Below are 23,318 nucleotides of genomic sequence, written 5' to 3' on the forward strand. Positions count from 1 at the left end.
AGAGCTGCTCAGAGAGGAACACCCACTCCCATGGCTCGCCTGTGGGCTGAAGTGGTTTAACTGAATCCTTCTTATGCATTTCAGTGAGTCCCCACTCTCCAAAAATTGCTGACAGTAGTGCATCCTTCATGTGTGGGAAGTGTGGCACAACACAGTATGTTTGCGTAGGTACCAGTCCACTTGTGCTTCCATCAGCTGTAAACTTCACAAGAAACAGCATCTTCTCCTACCTAGATCTTTGGCTACTTTACTTCAGAGCAATGCACCAAGAACAGATGTCTGCTGGATGTGTGTCAGGAATAGTCAGAAAAAGAACTTTCCATAGAGTTGTTTCTTTCTTTTTTTTTTTTTTTTAATCAGTTGCTTGCTTTTTAATCCATGTGACAAGCAGATCACAGATATTCAAGGGATACTCATTAGGCACCTAAAATGAGATTAAGTGGACTGGCAAAGCCATTTGGCTGCTGTAATTATCATCCTCCTGTTTACATTGCGCCTTTAGCTGAAGTTTGGGCAGGACTGATGAGAAACCAGGATCACTCATGGGTGTAAGGTAGTGTTAGTCATATTTCCCTGATTTCTGCATGGCTGCTACAGATTTCAGATGGGAGCCAAGTGGAAAGGAGATTAAACTTAGTGTTGCTTCCTCCAGCCCAGGGTCTCTTACAGAGTCAAGATGTTTCAGCACTTCTGGGGCCGTACATATGTCGTTGGGGTTGTTGTAGGTCTTCATATGTGATCTCCTGGCCACCTTCACTGCACTGCACTATCTGTGGTTCCTGCAGTTTCTCTTCAAAGGATGGGGAATCCACACCCCTCTGAGGAGTATGCTGTGGGGGATAAGCTCAGAGAGCACTTGCTTGGCTCAGTTTATGTGAGTAAAATGCCATGCATTGTGATGGAAGAAATATCAAATAGAATCTTCTTAACAGAGTTAGCCCACTTTGACCATTATGTCAGGGGATGAGATGAAAAGTGCAGTACTGAAACCTAGATATGGCTTACAGTTTCTTTAATGCTGAAACAGTTTTGTTTGAAAGGAGATTGGGTTGCAGTGCATGGACACAGTCCCTATGCTGCTGTCCTAAGGGTGAATGGTAATGGGAGTTCCATTTGAGAGGGAGGTCCTAAAATCAGTGGGCTTATGGCACTTAGGAGAATGGCACAAGATTGGTGCCAAGCTCCACTTTGTTAGCCCGGGATTTAATAGACAAGCACAAGAGGCCTCAAAATTTGTCCAGAAAAGTTTGCATTTGGAAACAGAGGCCTTGACTGGAACAACTGAGATGTCTGACAGAGAGTATATCAGCAAGCAGAAGGGATGACTGCACATGCATGGGGGTGTATGCATAAATTTTCCATTTACATAAGGATGGTTGGCAAAGGCTCTCTGGGCTCTAGAAAGAGAGAGGCCCGAAAGCACAGATGACATTTGCTGGAGAGAAGAGAAAGGAGCTTGTGAGCAGGCCTCAAACACATGCAGTGTATTTAGCTTGTCATCATAATTTCTGATGCATTTTGGTTGTGAGGGGAGAAATCCTGGGGAGCGGAAGGCAGCTTGTGCTTGTGATACCAGACAAAAGTGAAAGACAGCTAATGTACTGTAGGTGGGTCATCACCCCTAAATATGCCGTGGGTGCAAACTCCCTAAATTTAAAAATCTGAAAAAGGGAAACCATCTGTTTGATACGCATTTTGTAGCAGCAAGGATTACTCTGTATGTGTGTGCCACTGTGCTGGGAGAGCCAACAAAAAGAAACTGGCAGCAAATCTGCAGTGACGAGCCAGAGCAGCAGCCTGGGATAAGACAGCATCCAGCCCCGAGGACTCTGGGGAAACAGGTGAGGAGAACTTGGAGTTACTACACTTCGGGAGAGGACTTTTTACTTATTGTGTCCTGTCTCTCTGTTGTCCACTTCCTTTGTCTCTTGTGGGACAGGGAGCCGTAAAGAGTTTTCAGTTTAATATCCCTGAGAATGAAGCTAGCGTAACATCAACAGTCCCAACATTTTATTTTTGTCAGTGTTGTTGCAAGCAAGAGATGCCAGCTGCTGGGTGCTCCAGACACCCTAGCAAGGCACTGGGCTAGGACAGACTCTGCTGCAAGAGGGCATGTTGTGAGCCTCCCTGGCGAGTTCTTCAGATGCCTGTTCTCCTCCATTGTTGTATCACCTGTGTCTTCTGCCCCCAGGAAACCACAAAATGATCCTCAACTCTTTCCCTCCAGTTTCTGTCTCATGGGGCTGAGATTAGAACATGTTTCAACTTAACATCCTGCAACTTTACTGGCTTCCCTCCCAAGGAAAAGGTGTGGAACAGACATTTAGAGAGGTCTAGAAAAGGCTCAGGCAGAGGGGCAGCAATCTGTCACTTTGTTGAGAGGGAAGTTCCTCTCAAAAATGGCAAATCCTTTGTTAAAAGGTGATAAACTTCAGGTGTGGGGTTTTTTGTTAAAAATAGTTGAGAAGTTTTGCACAGAGTTTGTTAAAAACTATTTAAAAGCTGGAAATCAAGTGTTTAAAGACTAATTAAAATAAAAAATAGGTCTTCCAGTGAAGCTCAAATTCAGCCTTCCACACTCATGGAGAGCTACTTCCCAGTGGACTGAGCTAGCTGTAACTAGGTACTGCCAGAAGACACCCCAATGGTGCTGTGCTCTGCAGTTTCACTGGGATGGCTCAAAGACAATTCTGCGTGGGGGGATCCTTGCCTGAGCTGTTCCTCCAGCTTGCCGGTGACTCACAGGCATGAAAGACAAAATTGAGAAATATGCTGCCAGGAAGGACAGCGCTCTTTACCTCCAGACCATGTCTGTAAAACTCCGGAGCCTACCTTAATTATCCCAGCCATGTCTGATCTCTCACTTGTCTGTTCACCTCCATCTTTCCAGGGGTGTACAGCAATGCCATCACTGGCTAAAGCCTTATCTTTTTCCCATCTGGGTTTCTCCTCCAGAAAAAGGATTGTACCCAGTTCCTTCTTGAGGAGGCAAGGAAAGCCAGGCCCCTCTGTTAGTGCCTCTCTTACCACATAAGCCCAGGAGGAGGCCATCTCTGCTCTGAAGCAGTCTGTGGGCTCAAGGCCTTATTAAATAGTAGAGGAAGAGAAGCACACGCCTACCACAAGGTTTCATATTCAGCCAGTTAGCTTTGACAACAGCTTCTACCTGTGCTCTGTGCAGCAGAGAAAACCTGCCTAGGTTTCCTGATTTTCATTCCATATGCAGCCCATAGTGCAGCATCCTGCTGCAAGCTCAGCGGATAATTTCCAAGTCAATGGAAACTTCCAGCTGAGCCGCGCTCAGCAACTTCACTGCTGCCTTTCCTGCTCTGCAGAAGCCCTTGTTTCTCTGTGTTCTTCATGTCTCTTCTCACCTGCACAAAGCATGGAGAAATCACCAGCAGCTGAGATCTAAGGCTGTTTTGGCTGCTGCATCATGACTGCTCCTCCACAGATCAGTGATGTGACAGGCTTTACTATATAGAAATCAAACACCACTAGCATGGATGACATAATTTTTTAACATACAGCCATGAGGCACCTGCGGTGAAAGGTTTAGCTTTGCTTTCTGAGGCTTTCGTGATAGTCATCAGGGGGATGACAGGAAGGACAGCAAAGGAGCAGAGTGTGGCACTTCCCTTCTCAGCAGGAGGCATGTGCATACCTAAATCCCTACATCTCCCCAAGGTACAGCCTCTTACAGGATCCCGTGCCACATATTGTTGGTGCCACATATTGTTGCTGCTCGTAGGATGGAGAGATGCCTCAGAAGGATCCCTGTGGGGTTCCTTGAAGAATTGCAGAAAAGTTTACATCTGGTGGTCTTAAGCCCAGCTACCTGATGAAAGCAGTGCTGATGAAAGCTAGGTCATGTTGCCCAGGGCCTTACCCTGTCTGTCTGGGGAATCTCTGAGGACAGAGATCTCACCACCTCTCTGGTGCCTATGCCAGACCTGCACTACTGTCATAAAAAGAGGGTTTTTTCCGTATGTCCAACAAGAATTTTTCCCATTGCAACCTGTGCCTATCCTCTCTTGTCTTTTCTCCTTGGACCTTAACAATAGTCTCTGTCTCTCTCTCCCATGTAACCCTCAGGGACACTGGACTGGATCGCAGCAAGTTAGTACCCTCTTAACCTTCTGCTCTCCAGGCTGAACAAGCCCAGCACCCTTTTCCATAATGGGTCGTTCAAGTGCAAAAAGGATTGCTTCTGACCTCTTTCAACAAGAAAGTGAACCACCCCGAAGACGCAGCCCACACACCCAGCCAACATCCCACCATCAGGATAATGGAAATGTGCTGCAGAGAAATGGTAATCCCCTGAAAAAGCCCAACCTGAACTCCCTATAGATCTCTTTGGTCTCTTATTTCTGTTCTTCTCAAACTCCTCTTTCTGGTGCATAGCTCTGAAGAGAGACACACTGCTCTCTGGGCAGCAGGCTGCATTACCACCCTAAGAACACTCTGTCTCCAGCAGATCCTCTCTCCAGTCTCCACTTGTGCGAGCTGTTGAGTGGTTAAGTGTGGATTCAAGCCTCCTTGTCATAGCTGGCTGGGCAGGCATTTCACTGGCGACACCGGGTGCATCCTGCTGGAGAGGTGAAGGCCCTTGAGTCGACTGGAGTGGGGGAGCATGCAGACTTTGGGGACTTCTCTTTTCCACTGTGCTTGACTACAAAATGTGCTGTGGCCTTAATCATATACAGCTTTTGTCTGTGATACAGTAGATATAAAGTAAGACACAGTCTTTTCTGAACCACAGAAGGACTGTTAAGACTGTTTATCTGCAGCTACTTCTCCAGGATGAGCCACAAAGTGTACCCTAGTTAGTGAACAGGAGGACTTATCTGGTTTCAGTGCTTGAGAGTTACTAATTTCTGCTGAAATCACTGGAAACCCTCACTGCCACATAGATCAGGGCTCCAAAGGCCATGTTCTTCATGGTAAGGTTATACAACAAGCTATCCTGATGCATCCTAGCAGCCTAGATATCAGACCACTAAAGACTCCATGCCAAAAAATCCCAGGTACTTGCTGATGCCAGTCTCATGTCCTAAAGCTGCCAGACAAATCAGTGGGAAAACCTAAGGCATTTTCATGTAAAAATCTTGCCTCTCTCTTCACTTTTTTTTATGCAGGCCACATTTTGTTTTTCTTGATTGTCCAAGGAAGGAAAAACAGAGCATTCAGTGAGTAGATCTGATGTGAAAAATGGGATTTGGAGGGTGCTTGAATAAAATTTAATAGGGAGGTAGACATGCTCTGCATCACGTTGTGGATGTCAGAGGCAGTTGCTGCAGGTTTCTTGCACATGCTGCAGAGAAGGCAACGCAGGACTACAACGCATTACAGAGGGACAAAGCTCTTCTGGCTTCTCTGTTTCCTAGGCTCTGTCATCTTTTCTGTGTTCTTTTTGATTTTGTAACGGTAGGAAAGAAACTTTCTTTGAGAAGGTCTTGAAAACTCAGAAACATGGATATTTCTAAACTTTCCAGTTAAATACTTACTGTCCCAGACAGAAAATGCTTCATTCATCGTCTGAATGCCCCCACCTGCAAAAGAGTTACAGAGCCTCAGAGATCTTTCAGCAAACAAATTCCTTCTCATTACTGGCTCTGTGGGCATGACTGCTCTCATGAGAGAAAACTTGAAAGTCAAGCTGCTCCGGAGTGTTGCCCATACATGTTTACCTTGTACTCCAACTTCCCTCTTCAGACTAAATCAGGTACTTTTTGTCTGGTTTGCCTAAACAAGTACAGCCGAGGAACAAATGCTGGAGCATTCCTGGAGGTTCAGCCAGGCTAGCCCCGGGTTTCTGACATTCATTTCTGTATGATTCCTGTAAACTCCAGGTTAACCAGCAATACCTGCATGCTCCTCAGCACCACACAGAGATATCAGAAATGCTTGTATATTTTTTATGTGCACTTGACCTTACTCCTACAGCTTGCTTCAGGCTTGTTCTCTCACATGAAGTATAGCTGACATCTGCAAAAAACTACTTTTTAACCCAAGGTCAGACTGTGGGCTGCCCTGCCTAGGGAAGCAGGTATTTTAGGTCTTGAACTTGAGCTGCCTGTCTCTGAGAGGCCATGGGGCTAAGCCGAAAGTTGCAAAGGTGGCCCTGAAGGGCAAGCCATTTCCGCTGCAGCCTGGATTGGTCCTGTCAGAGCTTCACAGGAAGGAGCGCAACCCCACAGCGTTCCACAGAAGTCTGGTCACCATCCCCCAAGCATAACAGGCTGAAAGACGCTGCATTCAGGAGGAATAAATAACTTTGCATTGTGCTGGGTGGAGGACATGACTGCAGTATGATGAGAATATTTAAATTATTGAATGCACCTGAAATCAGTGCAATAGGCTAAAACCACCCACACCTCGACTAGTGAACTTGTGAGCAGTGATTGTGCTGTGTGTTAACAGTTTCAGTGAAATTTCAAAAACTGAAATCCAATTGTTTTTCCCTCTCAGCAATTCAGTGTATTTCATTCCTCAGATATTAAGTTGTGTGACACATTTCAGAGCATCACAGAAAGAGCCTGAGAATACTTCTCAAATGATAATGTGAATTCATACCTGATATGATTACTGTGCTTTTGGCTGGCTGGAGTAGTCCTTGGGAAAGATCTGGCCTACAGATTTTGCAGCATTGCTCAACAGATTTTGCAGCATTGCTCAACAGTTAACGTCTGCAGCTTGTACCTATACTGGAAAGCAAATGGCAATACTGCAAGTAAATAGTCATTTGCCTAAGCCAGACAGGTTCCTGTGCAGCTGATCAGTACTTGGAGCCACAGCATCATGACTTCCATGGTCAATGCATATTGAAGAAATGCATGTAAGAGCATTTTGTCAGTAAAAAGAAAATAAAGGATGGGGATGGAGAGAGATTAAGCCAAACTAATAAAGGAGAGAGTGGGACATATAGCAGAGAAGCAGCATGCTTTATTTACACATTTGTTCAGTACTGATGGGGAGGGGGGGTCAGACAGAGGCACTGCCAAAGTGCCAGGATGAAATCCTGCTTCTAAGTATCATTTTCTAACCTGTCCAGAGTCCAGATGTCCATCACTAGTGTCCACCACAAGGTCCTGGACTGCCCACACTCCGGCTGCTTAATGCCCTGCATGGCAAAACAGCACCTCCTTCCCATGTGGGCTCCTGCTGTTCCCTCTTTCACATGAAAGAGGACATGAGCCATCATTGCAGGCACCAGTTCTAGTCTGTATGAACAGACTGGTGCATACAGCCATAGAAGCATTAGAGTATCATCAGAAAAACCTTTGTCTTCTCGGGGTGGTCACAATTGCTGTGTACACATCAGGGGTGGAAGCAGACATCATTTGTTGGCAGACTGAAGAGAGATCAGTACAAGGCCACAGAGATGGTGGGTGGATCTGGTACACCTGATGGAGAGAGGAGGGATGGAAGGAATCGGGCTTTGTTGGCATGGAGAAGGGATGTTTCAGGGAAGCCCTAATTGCAGATGTCCACTGATTTACAGACAGCTACCAGCCTTCTCTCAGAAGTTCACAGGGATGTCTTGTTTTAAAAGGTCTTGTTTTGAGCCTTGTCATAAAGGACAAAAAGGGACACATTGCAGCATGGGAAATTCTGTTTGCACATAAGGAGTGCAAAAACAGTGGTGCAGCCCTGGGACAGGGCCAAAAGAGGTGGTGGGACGTCCACTGCTGGACATGTTCAAAATTTAGCTGGTCAAGGTGCTGACCAAGCTGACTTTGTTTTGAAGGCAGTTGAGCTTGGAAAGGGGAATGGGAATAAAGACCTTCAGATGTGCCTCCCCACCTGAATGTTTCCATGATTCTATGTGCACAGCCTGCAGCTCCGAGTCATGTGTTAATCATGCCTTAAAAAATAATTTCTGAGTAATCCTGAGGATTATTTATGTGACCCTGGGGCTCACTTATGTGAGTACCAAGTGCAGGACCTGCTCTTAATTGAAGAGCTAAATATGCATCAGCAGCCCAACGGGATTACTCAGTCTGCAGCAGTGTCTGTCAAATTGGCATGTGTGCTTTCCATTCATTCCTTTCAGATGTCACTCTGATACAGCATTTTCTGCAACATTGCGTAGCTACATAGAAGAATTTTCCATGTGTTCCTGGTAGGAAGGAAGGTCAGGTCTACTTTCCACGTGTGTTTCAGGTTAGTTTCATGTCAGGTTAGAGAAGTGCTACAAATCAAGTTTTACATCATTGACTGCCTGTTGATCTCTGTTACCAGAATGTTTGTATGCACACACTAGGTCACCTTTATTGGTGCTTAGTGATTTCTTGGGACTGGGTCTTCTCAGCTCATCTGCAACCAGTTTATCTGCCTCAGCTTTTATGGACCAGGAAAGCCACTTTAATTTTGAGCAAGCTAGTTTTCTCATTCTTATGCATTCACAGATTTCCCTTACCCACTCTCACACAGGTGTTCACAGGCACGGAGAGCTCTATGTCCAAGCTATCTGTTCAGGATCACTTGGGATGGCACTGTGGATGAGGGACACCAGGTATAAAGTTTTTCATTGAGTCTCCTGCAGCCCCTATTGGGGGTACCTCTTGGTAAGTTAGTTGTTGGGCAGGTCTTGTGTACTCTCTAGGATACAGGTGTTGCTACAGAGGGTCAGTCTTGCCTCAGCACTCTGTTTCCTTTCAGCATCATTTCTCCTTGGTTTGGGTTTCGTGAAGTATCAGAAAGAGGCAAGACAGAAGTGTGTTCTGGGCCCTGGTTGCCACCTCCCTGCTGTCAGGGCATATGGTCTCTTTTTTGTAAGTCACCACCTCACCTCAGCACAGGCCCCCTGGGCATGGCACAAGAAACTGCATTCAGTCAAAAGAAATTCTGCATTTCAACTTTAGGCCTGCTACAAGAGTCCTGTGAAATGCAATTAAAGGAGCTCAGAAAAATTCAGATTGGAAGCCATGTTTGGAGGTCCCTGTTCTAACAATCTGCTCCAAGCATGGCTGACCACAAAGCCAGATCAGGTTATGTCCAATGAAGGAGATCCCACCATCTCTCTGGACCACATCCAAGAACTGGACGATGATGTGTGATGATTTCATCTCTGTTTTCTCAAAAATTCTCTTGGATTGAATCTAATTCGGGATGCTGCCTGATCAGAGCCATCAAGCAGTGGAGAGGCACTTCCCTTCACTGGCTCCCAAGGACCACTCAGGCCCTGCTCAGCCACCAAGTTCACAGCTGACATGCCTTGTTCTCTACCAGGATTGCAGCCCTTCTGTCCAGACCGAGGGCCTCATTCACTGCTGGGCTTCTCAGAGCCATGGGCAGGACACCTCCTTTGCTCAGGCTGTGCTCCAGGAGGTTCATGGCACCCCATTTCTGCAGCCTGCTGAGGCCCCTCTGAAGGGCTGTGTTCCCCTCCATCTGCTGCCCCAGTGTGAAACAATCCCCAGTGCCCCACATCACCTCTTCTATGCTGTTGCTAAAGATGTTAAAAATATTAGCCTGGTATTAAACTCTGAGAAATGGCACATGTAGCTGTCTGCCTGCTACTTGTACTGATGGACCCCTGTCCTTGAACCTTACAGCCCATCCAGCTTTTCACTCATTTAGCAGTTCACTTATGAAATCCATAATTTCATCTGTTTAACTTCAAAAGTAATGATCAAAAACTCCAAAATAACTTTTGCCAGAAGATTCTCCTTCCTAAAACATCATCATGTGCAGACAGAAACTTTTTGTCAGTTTGATCCTTTGGTTCTGGCCCAGCCTAGGGATCAGCATGTTGCTTTTGTGTCTACCATCTGAACACCCTATTATTGTGATAAACTACACACACTCATCATTTAATACTGGCACTAGCAAAAAGGGTTTTTCATACGTGAAAACTAGCAGGGAAATCCATCTTTTGTAAACTCCTTGAGTTAGAAAGTTCATGTATTATTGATCAGACAATAAAATAGATATAACGAAGGAAAGAGACTGACAGTGCCCTGTAAACATAGTTTTACTAATTAGGAAAAAAAGCAGCATTGATGCTTTTATTATCTTGGGACAAAAAGGGAGCTACTGTAAGGAGTTACACGCAACAAAGAAACATGGCTTTATCTGCAGGTTGGGTGTGCTTTAATCTGACATCCTGACAATGCTGTATGATGAGTAATACCTAGAGTATGTCTGCCAAAGCTCTAGTGCCAAAGTACAGAGTCTACCTGTCACTCAAAAAAGGTCCAAATGAATAGCAGGACGCTAATCCCTCGGGCACCACATCGCCTGATGCATCTGTTTGCTACAGGAGGGAGGAGATGATGCTTCCTTTCAAATTACCACAGGTGTGGAGCTCCCACACACGGAGAAAAACACACTGCTGCTAAAGCTTTCTGGTAATGGAAAGTAACATGCATAAACTCCCAGAACACTTGCAATTCACTGTTTCAGAACTAAAACTTACTCGCCTTTCTGATCCCATACCTCCACACATTTCGAAGTCTGCTTTGCTATGAAGTATTATGTGAGTAGCTTAGACATCGTTTCTCTGCATGCTTCCCTAAAACCTTACCAGTTTTTATAGAAAAAAAAAGCATTTAACTGACAAATCCTATGAATAGTGTGAATAGCTCATATAACTAGTGAACACTGTTCTGAACTGATCTGAACCAATAAACTCCTTTTCCAAACTATATATGTGAAAATTTTTATTTTTCAGGAAATATATCTGGAATTTTTTTTACACCACAATAAAAGTTAAGAGAAGATGATACCTCTGTATTTGGTCTTCTCTGTAAGTCATTATTGTATTCATACTGGTGCTTACAGAGCAGGAAGCAGTACTCACCCTCTCAATCAGTATTTCAAAGAATCCTTTACAGAAATTCCTGAAAACACCCAGCATCACCTTCCTCTTGAAAGGGTCGTTCAGCTAAGCTTTTTATATCAGCTTCTCAATTCAATCACCTTTATTTGCTTAAATAGCTGTGAGCACTGTGTGATCTACCTGAATAGCTTGGAATGTCTGCTAGTAAATAAAGGCTGTTGATTTTACCTACTTTAAAAAGACAAACACATCTAATTGTGTCTAGAATTACTCCATTGCAACCTAAAAAACCTAAAACAAGCACTTGTCTGTGAGAACTTTCTTAGTTATGTCACCTTAGACACAGTATTGTCTTATCAGTTTTGCAGCTGACAAAGGAAGCAGATTTTTGTAAAAGTGTTCACAGATAAATAAAATTAAACAGTTGGCTCGGTCACTGCATGGGTACAATAGTTTTCAAATCCATTAGACAGCAAAAGGGAAGTTTTTTTTTCTGCAATTGTTCTCAGAAGAAAAAAAAAAAGTAATTTTAGTGCAGGATCAATTTTTGATCTCTGCTCCTTCCACTCCTTGGAATGGCAGGACCTGGTTATGTTTGGTTCATTTACTTAATGTTTTGTGTAGGTGAGATGGAAAGAGGTGCCTTTCCAGAGTGTTTAGGCCTGTATTTTAAATTGAGTCCTTTTTGCTACCGAATCAATCAAGTGTATATGCTACCACAGTGCAGAACATTTCAGTGAAAAGGATGAGGAAGGAACATTGCATCTGCCATCAGGATGAGCCTCCCTGACTTGCTTTCCTCCCTAGTGAACCCAAATCTCATAAGTACAAAAATTTTGAATTCAGCTTTTGGGGTCACAGATTTGAGTTCTGCTGGTTCAGCTGCAGGAGGTGAGAGAGGTGCAAAGCTGAGGGTCATCGGCAGACACAGACCTTGAGTGGCTTACCCCTACTAAGCCAAAAGACCTCTCTATTGAATACTTATTTAGCAGATCAGTGACAACACGGTATAGAGGCTTTACTGATCAAAAGCCACCTTTGCAACTCCACCCTGAAACCAGAAGTATTCCATGTGCATGCAGAAAATACCCAGCTTAGCACGGAGCTGCCATATCCTGCCCTAGCTTCAGCTTTCAGGGTGACTTAAGGTGGAGTTCACGTGAAGTGGCTGTGATGTTGCATCTCCAGGTGGTAACTGCCATGCTGATGAAAAGCAGCGTCGGCACCTAAAAGGTGTGGCGGCAGTCTGTTGGGCGGTAGGAAGAAAAAAAGAATTCCTGCTACTTAACGCTACTCAGCCCTTCAGGAATAAGAAACACAGCTCCTTTGCCTGAAGAGAGCTACAGCTGCAAATGCAGCTCGCAGAGAGGCTTTATCCCTGTCTACGAGGAGCCGACCACCATCCCGTGTATCACGTCTGGATTAAGCTTTTACTTGTTTCTCTGTTCTGGCTCCCAAGCCACCCTGGGCCTGCGTTTGGCAACTGCGGCAGAGCTTGGCACGGCTGGCAGTACCTGGAGACAGTGCTGAGCCATGCAAAGGGAGAAGTAGGAGGGTGAAGGGGGAGTGGCAGTGGCTGCCCCGGTCTGCTTCACCATGACTCCCTGCAAGCTCCCTCTAACAGGGACACCATCAGCTCTCCTGGCCAAGGAGGGATGTAACAACTCGTTCAGTTATTGGCGTCTTGAAAATCGGTGTCTGCACTTGGACTGTGATAACTTTTGGGGTTACATTAAATTTATCACATGCAACAGGTTTAATTGTTGCACTGGAAATGTATCTTCTGCTTATCTCTGGAAGCATTCCTCCTCCCCTCGCCCCACCCTCCCTTCATTTTGAAAACCTAAGTTTCAAGTTCACATCTATCAGTACAAAAAACAGCAGGACATGCCCTATCATGTCCTGGACACGCTAAGTCAAAAAATTAGGGCGCTGCACCCTTTCCCCCTCATTTAGATTCTTTTATGTGCACTTAAAATGTTCACATAAAGCTTTATCACGCCCAAACCATTTCCGAAGCAATAAGCAGTCGCATTTACTATTAGAACTTTGAAGGACTGTAATTCCAGGGTAATTTTACCACTCCCTCTGACAGTCTTTTGTATTTCTGATACTGTATGTGTCTCATAAACAAAACAGTCCAGAACATATCAATCGCATTATCAGCACAGAGAGGATTACTTAGAAAGGCACTTGGAATTTGCTCTGCGCTCCTGGCAAGTCCAACATAGCAGGTAGCCAGCCCATCTTACTGTGTAACAGGATTACCACTGATGGAAAAAGTGTTAGTACCTTTCTGGGGTTCATATAACCCAATCCTCCTATTAAGTTAAAAATGCATAAAATAACAGATACTCTAGTTGGATATGTATTAAAAAAACCTCACAACATTACCCTAGAGTACCTAAACCTACCCATTCTTTCTGTAAACTTCAAAGTTCAAGCTGAAATGGTATTTCCCCTTGAGTATCTTCAGGACAGTATGCTGGTCTGGTTTGTGAGCCCAGAAGTTTTACTATTCCATGTTTTTTTCTGCCAGAGTAATGTTTTATTTTGGTGTATTGTGAACCATTACTTACAATGGCTTCATAGCTTTGAGGCTCAGCACTTCTGGAAAGCCTGTTTTGGGTACCTACACACTGAGGATCTCAAGCGCCAGGGAATTCAATCCTTTCTCAATTTTGTAACCACAATGCAAATAGCCAGTTAAGCTTTAACTCCAGGAGCTAAAGAGTTGTAACCAAACACATGGAATTTGGGTTTTGCCTACCTAGTTATCTCCTCAGGCAAGTGAGCACTTTCACAACAATGAAATTAGGCTGAGACACAAAACGTCATAAAGACCAATGTGATTATGGAATAGTTAAAGTCAGGAGCAAAGCATTACATTCCTCTCTACATACTGGCAAATTTTAATTCAAAACCCATGGAGAGTATTTTCTTAGAACATGCTGACAATATTGCTAGACACAAGTCATACCCCAGAGACAGAGGCATGTTCCTGGATTGGGAAGTCATCTTCAGGTCCTGAAGAGCCCACAGGATCCGTCTAATTATTATCAGGGTATTATCATCAGACAACTATGGCAAAAAGGCATGACAATAGATATTTCTTGACTGTTCAGCTGACATAATCTTCAGGAAAAACCCTTACAGATTTTTGATGTTGATTTGGAAGGTCCATCCACACAGCTGCAAGGTTTTCCTTGATGTGCAGAATCCAATATGCAAAAGTCAGAGCAAGAAGTACCAAAGGACAGTTCATGATTCCCTTTCACCTTTCACAGTAAGAGATGAGGGTTGCAGGTCAGCCCCTTTCTGCTGAACACTTGTGAAGCTTTTGCACTGGGTCATCATCAGTGCATTTCCACTCCCTCTCCAGTGTGATTTCTGCACTTCAGGAAGGACAGGGATGACCTTGATGGTTACATCTGGAGCCTGACTGCAGTCGGGATCACTTGCAAATCATGCCTTCCCGCATGTCTCCCTGCATGTTGCTGGTACACATCTCATGAGCTGAGTACCTCTCAGTGGGGCTTAGTCCAATTAAGCATCCATCAACCAAGATGTGCTCCGGCATTGTGGAAGCCAGCACGTGCAGGGTGTGCTGCCATGAGCTCTGATGGATTTCTTAGAGTCTTATAGTGCTTTTTACTTTTCTAAAAGCCATGGTTCCATAGACATAGGAGTACATAAGGATTTCAGCTTTCAACTTGTGGTAGGGAAAACATGACATTTGAACCCAAAGATGTGGAGGAAAATGAATTTAAACTTCAGGTCCCATCTTGAACATTCCATGATAGAGGACTGCCTGGTGGCATTCCATGATAGAGTAGGTCCATTGACTCTGTCAGTGGACAAGGGAAGGGCTATAGATAACATTTATCAGGACTTGTGTAAAACCTTTAACATGTTCCCCACAACATCCTTCTCTTTAAATTGGAGAGAGATGGATTTTATGGGTGGACTTCTAGATACTTAAGAAAGTGGCTAGACCATCATATCCAGAGAGCATTGGCCAAGACCTCAGAGTCCCAATGGACACCAGGGTGACAGGTGGTGTCCCTCAAGGGTCTGTATTGGGACCAGTATTATTTAATACCTTCATTAATGACACAGACAAAGGGGTTGAGTGCGCCCTCATCGAGTTTTCAGATGACACCAAGCTTAGTAGTGCTGCTGACATTCCTGAAGGACAGGATGTTTCCAGAGGGATCTGGACAAGCTCAAGAAGGGGCCCACAGAAATCCCATGAGGTTTAACAAGACCAAGTTCAAGGTGCTGCACCTGGGTCAGGATATGTGCTGATATGTGTATCAGCACAGGCTGGGGATGAACAGAGCAGCCCTGTGAGAAGGACTTGGGGGTGCTGGTGGGTGAGAGCTGGACTTGACCCAGCCATGAGCACTCCCAGCCCAGAAAGCCAAACGTGTCCTGGGCTGCATCCAAAGCAGCGTGGGCAGCAGGGGAGGGAGGCGATTCTGCCCCTCTGCTCCGCTCTGCTCTGCTCTGGTGAGAGCCCACCTGGAACCCTGCATCCAGCTCTGGGGTCCCAGCACAGGAAGAACCTGTTGGAGTGAGCCGAGGGGAGGGACACCAAGATGATCAGCTGAAGCACCTCTCCTCTGAGGAATAACTGAGAGAATAGAGTTTATTCAGTCTAGAAAAGAAAAGACTTTGCAGTGACCTTATTGCAGCCTTCCAGTACCTAAAGAGCCTACTTGAGAGGCGGAGAGGGACTTTTTACAAGGACATCTAGTGACAGGACAAGGGATAATGGATTCAAACTGAGAGAATGATTTAGATTAGCTTTTAGTAAGAAATTGTTTGCTATGATGGTGGTGAGGCAACTGATTACCCAGAGAAGTTATAAGTGTCTCATCCCTAGAAGTGTTCAAGACCAGACTGGATGAAGCTCTGAGCAACTTGGTTTAGTGGAAGGTGTTCTTGACCATGACAGGGGGATTAGAACTAGATGATCTTTAAAGTCCCTTCCAACCTAAACCATTCTATAATTCTGTGATTATTTATTAAAAATTCACTGTTACAAGATAATACCTTGCCTTTCAATTTGCTACTGCTTCACAGAAGGAAATATGGGGCATAATGTCACAATCAGATATGGCTGTGCATGTATTATGTTACAAAGTGAAGACACCAATCTAATTTAACTACAAGCAATTACATGTAAGTGCTCACTCTTCTGGGAAGCTGCATTTTTGTGGAGTTCACCCTAGATGCCTTTGCTTTATTTGTGAAGCCTGCTTATACAAGAATGAACTATCCCAAACACACAAACACAGCTTGACATGACCATCTTCAAGGCATCTGATGTGTTCCTGGCATTCAGAGATATAAGGCACTGCCAAAGAACAAGGAAGCAAAAGAATCAACTTGTTACACATCCTCAATAGATAAGGTCCTGAGATTTCAGCCATTCCTGAAAATCTATTTAATGAGACTTGATGAGTGATCTGCTATTCTGACTACTCAAAAGCTTGAAAATAACCAAGAAGTCATTGATTTCCAAATGGTTAAAATAAAGCTGCTCTTAAACTTTGCCTTCTTTGTGCAATCCTGAAAAAAAAACTTGGATGCAAGAAAAGATGCATCAACTTTAATACTAAAGAACTCAGCAAGATAACTTCCAATCACCTCTGGAGAAATGCAAACTTGCTTTGCAGTGTACAGAATTTAGTCAGCTAGCAGCTTACAGGAGCACTTTCTGGTTTTAGAGTGATGAGTCGAATCTCTTCATTACTTCTGTTAGAAAAGAAATTATTTTCTGCATTAAAAAAATATCTTATGGTAGATGGAGAGAAGCAAGGGACTTGATCCTTTTTGGGTTTATTTTTTATTTTACTCATGGTAAGAAGATCTCGCTTCTCAGAGACAGATAAGCCTTCTGGAACCTTGTCTCTTCCTTGCCTGATACTGCTGCATAAACAGGCAACAGGTGAACTGAAATATATATATATATATATATATATATATATATATATATATATATATGTGTGTGTGTGTGTGTGTGTGTGTGTGTGTGTGTATATATATGTATGTGTATATATATATGTATATATATGTATATATTTCAGGTGAACTGAAAGCTGTATAAGAAGGCAAGTGTCCCATCTGAAGGCTCTTTTGACCTCCTCCAACAACCTGGCTGTCACAATGGAATGAAGCAGAAAAAACATCTTTCCTGCACATAGGTTGAAGAGGCACCTATGCTGGTGTAAAACCTGTGCCATAAGCAAAATCCCTGACTCTAGTACAGCACCTGTTGTTTTAACAGAGGGCTGACTACACCACTGCTCCTGCTGCTCCTCACGCAGCCTCAAGCTGTATTTCTCTAAGGAAGACCAACTGAAAGCTGGGAGCAGACTCCACTGTGCTTCTGTGGCTATTAAACAAATTTAACTGCAAATAAAACCAGTGGGAAACAGAAAAATGTAGGTGCAGCTATTTGTTCCCCACAATCTTTCCTAAACAGGTCTAAAAATGTCTGTAAGGCAAGCCCTGTCCCATCTTTCTGAAACCAGTCACTAAATCTGCTTGTCAAAAGTACTTGTGTTCTGTTCTGTAAATAAGTGCCAGTTAGCAAATACAAAAACATAGACTGAAACAATTTAAATATCAAATAATACTAAGTCTTTAAAAATGTTTCTAAACACAGAGACGATGGCAGTATGTTGGGCATATTGTACTTCCACAGAGGATTTCTAAAAAACAGTATTAGTTCACGTATGAGTGTAAGACAGAATATATGAATTGGGCAAGAAATATAGCCCTGTGCAGCTAAAGGTTTGCAGGGAACTCTCAAAATTCATACAGTAAACAACAAGAGCTCTGAGCCAGTGTCCTGTCACCGCATAGGAGCATACTCCAGTGTTCCTGTGTGCCCTAGACAGCTTTCAGCAGCAGAAGGCATGCACTGTGAACATGTGCCATCACTTCCCGCACAGCTCCCAGACGCAGCAGCAAAAGACAACATCAGCACACACCTTAAAGACTGCCTAGCACAAAGCATACCCAAACCCTGCAGAGAGGGGCTGTGCCCCTCTGCTCAGCACATCTGGAATTTCAAAGAAAAGTTTTGGGTTCCTCAAGAAATGGGGAGGTATTGATAAACTGAGGAGTTCAAACACAGGATCACACAGATGCCCCAGGGATGGGAGTACAGGACACTGTGGAAAGAAGTGGAGGAAACTGATCTTCAGCCTGAGGAAAAGGCTACAGTGGGTTACAGTTTTTAGTCAGCAATTGCTTACTTGAGCAAGAGGCACCTGTTCTCTGAGGCACATGAGGAGATGGTGAAACAACAGGCATGGGATGCAAGAGGGGAAATTCTAGGTGGATATAAGCAAAAAATTCTTTGCATCATTGATGCAGACGAGGCCCAGATAAGAGGTGATGGGACCTCTGTCCTGGGAGATGTTCTAGAGTTGACTAGGCAACCTGACTTTAGTGAGGTTTGATCAGGGGGTGGGACTGGGGACCTCATTATGATCCTCTTCTCATCTAATTTTTTCCACTCTTTTTATGACCCTCAGGTGTGGATTTTACAATTGTTTGATTTGGGGACAAAGCATTTCTGAGCTTCATAGCCTTTGGAGTAATTGAAAGAGGGCCTATTTTGCATGTCTGTGAACTCGGCAGGGGTCTGAGCATCCTCTCACTCAGCCACTACCAGTCTCCTGTGAGGCTTTTAGAGCCAGAACTTACTGACATTTAGGACATAAGATACAAGTTTAAAAGACCCCAGCCCACTTTTTCCACTGGCGGCACTAATAAAACCCAAGTTGTTTGCCCTCTGCTTTTCTTTTGCTAGCTCCAGTCCCTACTTTTTCTGCGCTGGCCCTTTGTATCTTGGTCTGCCATCACATCCAGGAGAGCCTGTCCTGATCCTCCCTGGCAGCAGGCTCAGCCAAGACAGTCATGCAGACCCTGACGCTGCCTCCCACCCCAGTGTCCCCTGTCCCAGATGTTTAGTAGTAGGGCAGGACGGAGATGCACCACAGTGGTGTGGGGCACAGCCATTCTCCCCTGGCCCCTCTACAGTCCCCTCACTTTGAGGGGACTGTTGATGAACCTGGCCTTTGGAGCCACTGGGCTGCCCAGGGAGTAACAGTGTCCGGGAGAGGAAAGTTGCAGAGACCTTATCTCTGCTTTATCTCTTGGTCCACACCTCCACAAAGGCCTTACCCTTTCCCTTCCTTCAACCCCACTCACCCATTTCATTGCCCTGTTGCAGCTGAGCCACCTGCCTGTGCTCTCTTCAAAAAGAAGACACTCATCTTTTGGTTTGTTATATGTGTTAACCCACTTAACAGCACAGCTGAAAGGGAACCAAAAATGAAAGGTTGTGTCCTAGGGTGACGTTATGATGCTTGTATCCCCATTTTTGTGTTCTGTTTATGCTGGATATTATGTTCTGTGCCTTCAAGACTGGCTCTGAAGAGTGAATGTTTTGTTTTGGGTTTTGTTATCAGCCCGCTCCCCCACGGCTGGCGGGACACAGAGACAGGGAGTACATAGTGCGGCTTTTGCTTTTTGCTGGGCTTTTTTTGCTTTGCTCTTGCTCTGGCTTCTGCTTGCTCCTGCTTCGCTCTTGCTTTTGCTTCTGCTTCTGCTCATTAGCTAGTTTAGCTAAGCAGTCCATTTTTTTTTCCCTGGACTGTTTTTTTTCCTTTTTTCCTTTTTTTTCTTTTTTTTTTTCCTTTTTTTTTTCCTCCCCTTTTTGGAACTTCTTGAACCTGCTCTGGACTGGGACCTGGAAACACCGAGAGCTTGCACCTCGTGGCTTGTAGCAGCCATCTCCAGCGCCGGAGGGACTGACAACAGAGCAACCACCCCCCAAGAGAGACTTTCTGAATTTGTCATCCCTTTCAGAGTGGTGAAGGAGTGTTATCATCTGGTATTGTTCATTCTGTGTGCTGGGGGGTGCTGTGCCTGTTAAATAAACAGGTTCTTTCCACTTCTCTCCGAGGAATCCTTCCCAAACCGGTTGGAGGGAGGGGCTGTGTGGGTTTGCTTTCTGGAGGGGCCTCCTTTTGCAGATTTTCTCCCAAATTTGCCCTAAACTAGGACAGGTTGGAAGGGAAATATCCCTTCCACTCATTTGTAACTAAATTTTTTCAACTAAAACATCAGGCACATGCTAGTCTCACTCTCCCTTGTTTAACACAAAGCAAAGAGTTGGAATATAAACTGGTAGGACACTACCAGTGTGGTAGTGGGCAGAGCCACTGGCCAGAAAGATTTGGTTTCATAGGTGTGTTTCTTTGATGTGAAACATTATTATTATTATACTGTAAATGGTTTGACAAGGCAAACATGCACAATTGCTTCACAGGCAGTCAGTATGGATGCTGAAAGCAGAATCCCTTTGCCCACCCCTTCCACAGACAGCTACTGCCTTCCCACAATACTCCCAGTACAGAGCCTGTCTAACATGTTATTTCATATGAAGAGTCCAGCCAAATGAACCATGAAACAATAAGACAGGCAAAAATGAAGCAAATACAAACCGTGCCCACAGCAGCAACCAGACAGGTTGGGAACTGTCTGCTCCTCCTTCACGGATGCTGTGATGAAGACTGGGCTGCACCAGTGTGGCAGAAGGACTCTCATGAACGTTTTCCTCACCAGGAGCAAAGAGCAGAATATCAAAGAATAAACAACCCTCCTTTGCCATTTATTTTCCTTGCTGACCCAAATTCCCTTTCTCTTTAGTTTCCAGCTCCATTCTCTTTGCCGTACACAGCCAAAGAGGATCTGTGCCTTCCCAAGCAGTTCACCAGGGATCAGTCCTGCACAGTGCCATTCCTTAAATCTAAAGGGTTTTTGGGGCCACCAACAGACTGGCCTGTTTTCACGATCAATAACTTATTCTTAGATTTCCTGCATATTCCCAAGAGCTGGGCTACACAGCAGAAGAGCTGAAGCTGTCTGGGAGCTGGATCGTTTGCATGGCAAGTCTTACATCTACAGAAGGCACCACAGCTGTCCTTACCTGGGCAAGGGCATGAAGCCTTCAGTCTTCTTTCCCTTTGGTGGCTAAAGCCCCTGTGATGCAGAGCAGACTGGGAGCTGGCAGGGGTAGAGACTGTCAGCCAGCTCCAGGATGTAGCCCTGGAAGATGCGCCCCAGCAGGCCATGCTGTTCCAGTGTTACCAACACACTGGTGTAGGTCTGTTCCCCACAGCCTGGCAGGAACATGTCCTGGCTTCTGTGTGATGCTGGCTTCGGGGTACCCCTCCTAACAACCTCTCACCTGAATATGTATAGACACTCACACCACATGTTTTGACAGCCCTGCTACTTAGGGGCAGGGTTCAGGCACTGGAAGGAAGGGCAGTGCCCAAGGGCTAGGAATCCAGGTAGTCTGGTGGGACACCTGTGTGATTGGGACCTTATGTGTGCTTGAAATGGGTCTGACTTTGAAGGGATATAGTTGAGAATTGTTCCAGGAGTTTCCCAAAGGTGCTCCCAGGCCTGGGTATTGTTTGGGAGTGTCTGAGCCAAAGCAGTGGCAAGCACAGGGAGGGACACCACACAGAAGCAATGGTGATGATATAGTCAGGCAAGAACCCAGGTCCTGCCACACTGTAAAACACCCATAGCCGGCAAAGTGGGGCTGATTGTCCCTTCCTCCACCCCAGCAATCTCCACAGACTGAAAAGAGGTGGCACAGCTACTACCACAATGCTCAGATAGATAGATACTCACGCAGTTGCAGAGGTTGCATGAATAGTGTCTCCCTGCACCAGTCAGCTTTCCTACAGCCCTGAGAGTCTGGGTGCCACCTACCCCAGTTTTCCATCTCATGGCATGTGTTTCAAGTGCTGCCAGGAGAAGCGGCTTTGTCCTGCCAGGACTTAAGAGAAGGTTAATCTCCAATGACTCCTTGATCAAGAAAACAACTTGATCCCCCCCAGCAGTCATGCATTTGCTGCAAGGAATAACAAGGGAGCACAAAACCTCTGTCCTTTGTGTTTGTTAAAACACTTCCTTTGATATGTAGCCACCGGAAGAAACTCTCATATGTAGAGGATCCCCTGCGGGTGGGGGGGTGGGGGGGGAAGTTAAAGGAAAGCACAGAGCTCGTATTTAGGTGGAGTTTTGGGTCATGAAGCAAAACTGGGGGATGGGAAAGGACAGGTACTGGGAATTTAAGGCCAAAGCAGCATACCTGCAAATCTTCTCTTATCAAAGGTTATGCATATCTTATCTCACTGCAGAGCTGCCCTATTGTTGTATGTGTACCTAAAGTACACATACATATGGTATGTGTACCATAATGGCTGTACCTTGAATTGTGGAGGTAGCTCCTGGGCAAAGACTCAGGAGAAAATGGTTAGAGAAAATGGTTTACATAAAAATTTTCCCTTTGCTGCTTTCTGGGCTATACTTAAAGCAGAGTTTTTCCTTGCCAGCAGTATTTTATGACTTTGAAGGAGAAATTATTCTAACACCAAGAGAGGATAATTCTGTAAAAAGGACGGGACATCTTACTAGCATAACATTCCTAGTAGAAAATAATAGACTACTGCTTCATCTGTTCTCCTCCTGCCCCCATGAGTGCCCATGGCTTACTTTAGGACAGACATGTCAGCACAAAGAGCAGCTCTTGCCTTGAGCGCCACAAGCCTCACACAATAAGCTTCTGAATTCTGGGCTGTGCCAGCAAAAATGGGGGCTGATTCCTAGGCCAAGTCCAAAACTGTGTATTTACAAATATTTATGAAATGCTGAAAGCAGATAGAAAATACTGCCAGCCTTCACCCATCTAAAAGCGGAGTGCTTTTCAGCCTGAGCTGAATTTTAACACTCTTTTCACCAAACACTGTGTTCCCCCTCAGCGATTTCCTTTGCAGAAGGCCACTCAGAAAATAAAATAGCTCCGTTTCTTTCAGGGATGTCTGAGAAGCCATTTTCTAACAGTGAAACTGACAGATTCACCTGCTTTAATAACTGTGGTATTACCTTGACCTGAATTGCTTTCAGGGCTGGAGGATTCTGCTGTGACCCTCACACATGAAACTGCTTGCAGGGGGAATGACTCCAGTGTTTGTTACCTGCTGTGGGGCCTCCAGGGTCCATTGCAAGCTGCTGCAAGAACTCTCTTCTCCTGCCAGATGTTTCTGTAGCAGCCTTCACTTCATGGGTCACATTACCTCTAAGGGGCCTCTTCTACTTTTCAGTCTTCCTAGTCCAACTTGTAGAGTAGCTCTCATAGGTGCCCCTGCCTTAGAGACCACCACTGAAACGCTCTGAATCATCTCCCTTCCCAGTGGCAAATGAGTGAGTTTTCAGAAGCCACCTTCAGCAGTACCTCTTGACCACTGTAGGCAGGAAAGAAAAGAGGGAAATTAAATAAAAGGTGCAGTTTTTCTTCAAAAGTGCTCTCATAATACAATTCTCCTCCTTGGGGCAGGGGGAGGGACTGTGTCTGTTTCCAAGTGCATCTTGGCAGGCAGAAAATCAGGCAACATGTAAATGGTCACAACATCACTGGCACCTTCACTGA

At 45.0% G+C, this 23,318-nt stretch overlaps 1 long non-coding RNA gene across 3 annotated transcripts in view; it reads right to left on the minus strand.

Moving 5' to 3' along the window:
- LOC119695902 overlaps positions 1 to 23,318 on the minus strand; it is a 46,873-nt gene that overhangs the window by 10,003 nt on the left and 13,552 nt on the right. For 2 of the 3 annotated variants that reach the window (XR_005255435.1, XR_005255436.1), the window contains one exon: positions 22,867 to 23,133. This is a non-coding gene — a long non-coding RNA (uncharacterized LOC119695902). Of the gene's footprint in view, positions 1 to 6,940; positions 7,407 to 22,866; positions 23,134 to 23,318 lie in introns of those variants that run through there. The other variant, XR_005255437.1, reaches the window with a different exon arrangement.

Source organism: Motacilla alba, chromosome Z, assembly GCF_015832195.1.
Source record: "Motacilla alba alba isolate MOTALB_02 chromosome Z, Motacilla_alba_V1.0_pri, whole genome shotgun sequence".
NCBI classification, from domain to species: Eukaryota; Metazoa; Chordata; class Aves; order Passeriformes; family Motacillidae; genus Motacilla; species Motacilla alba.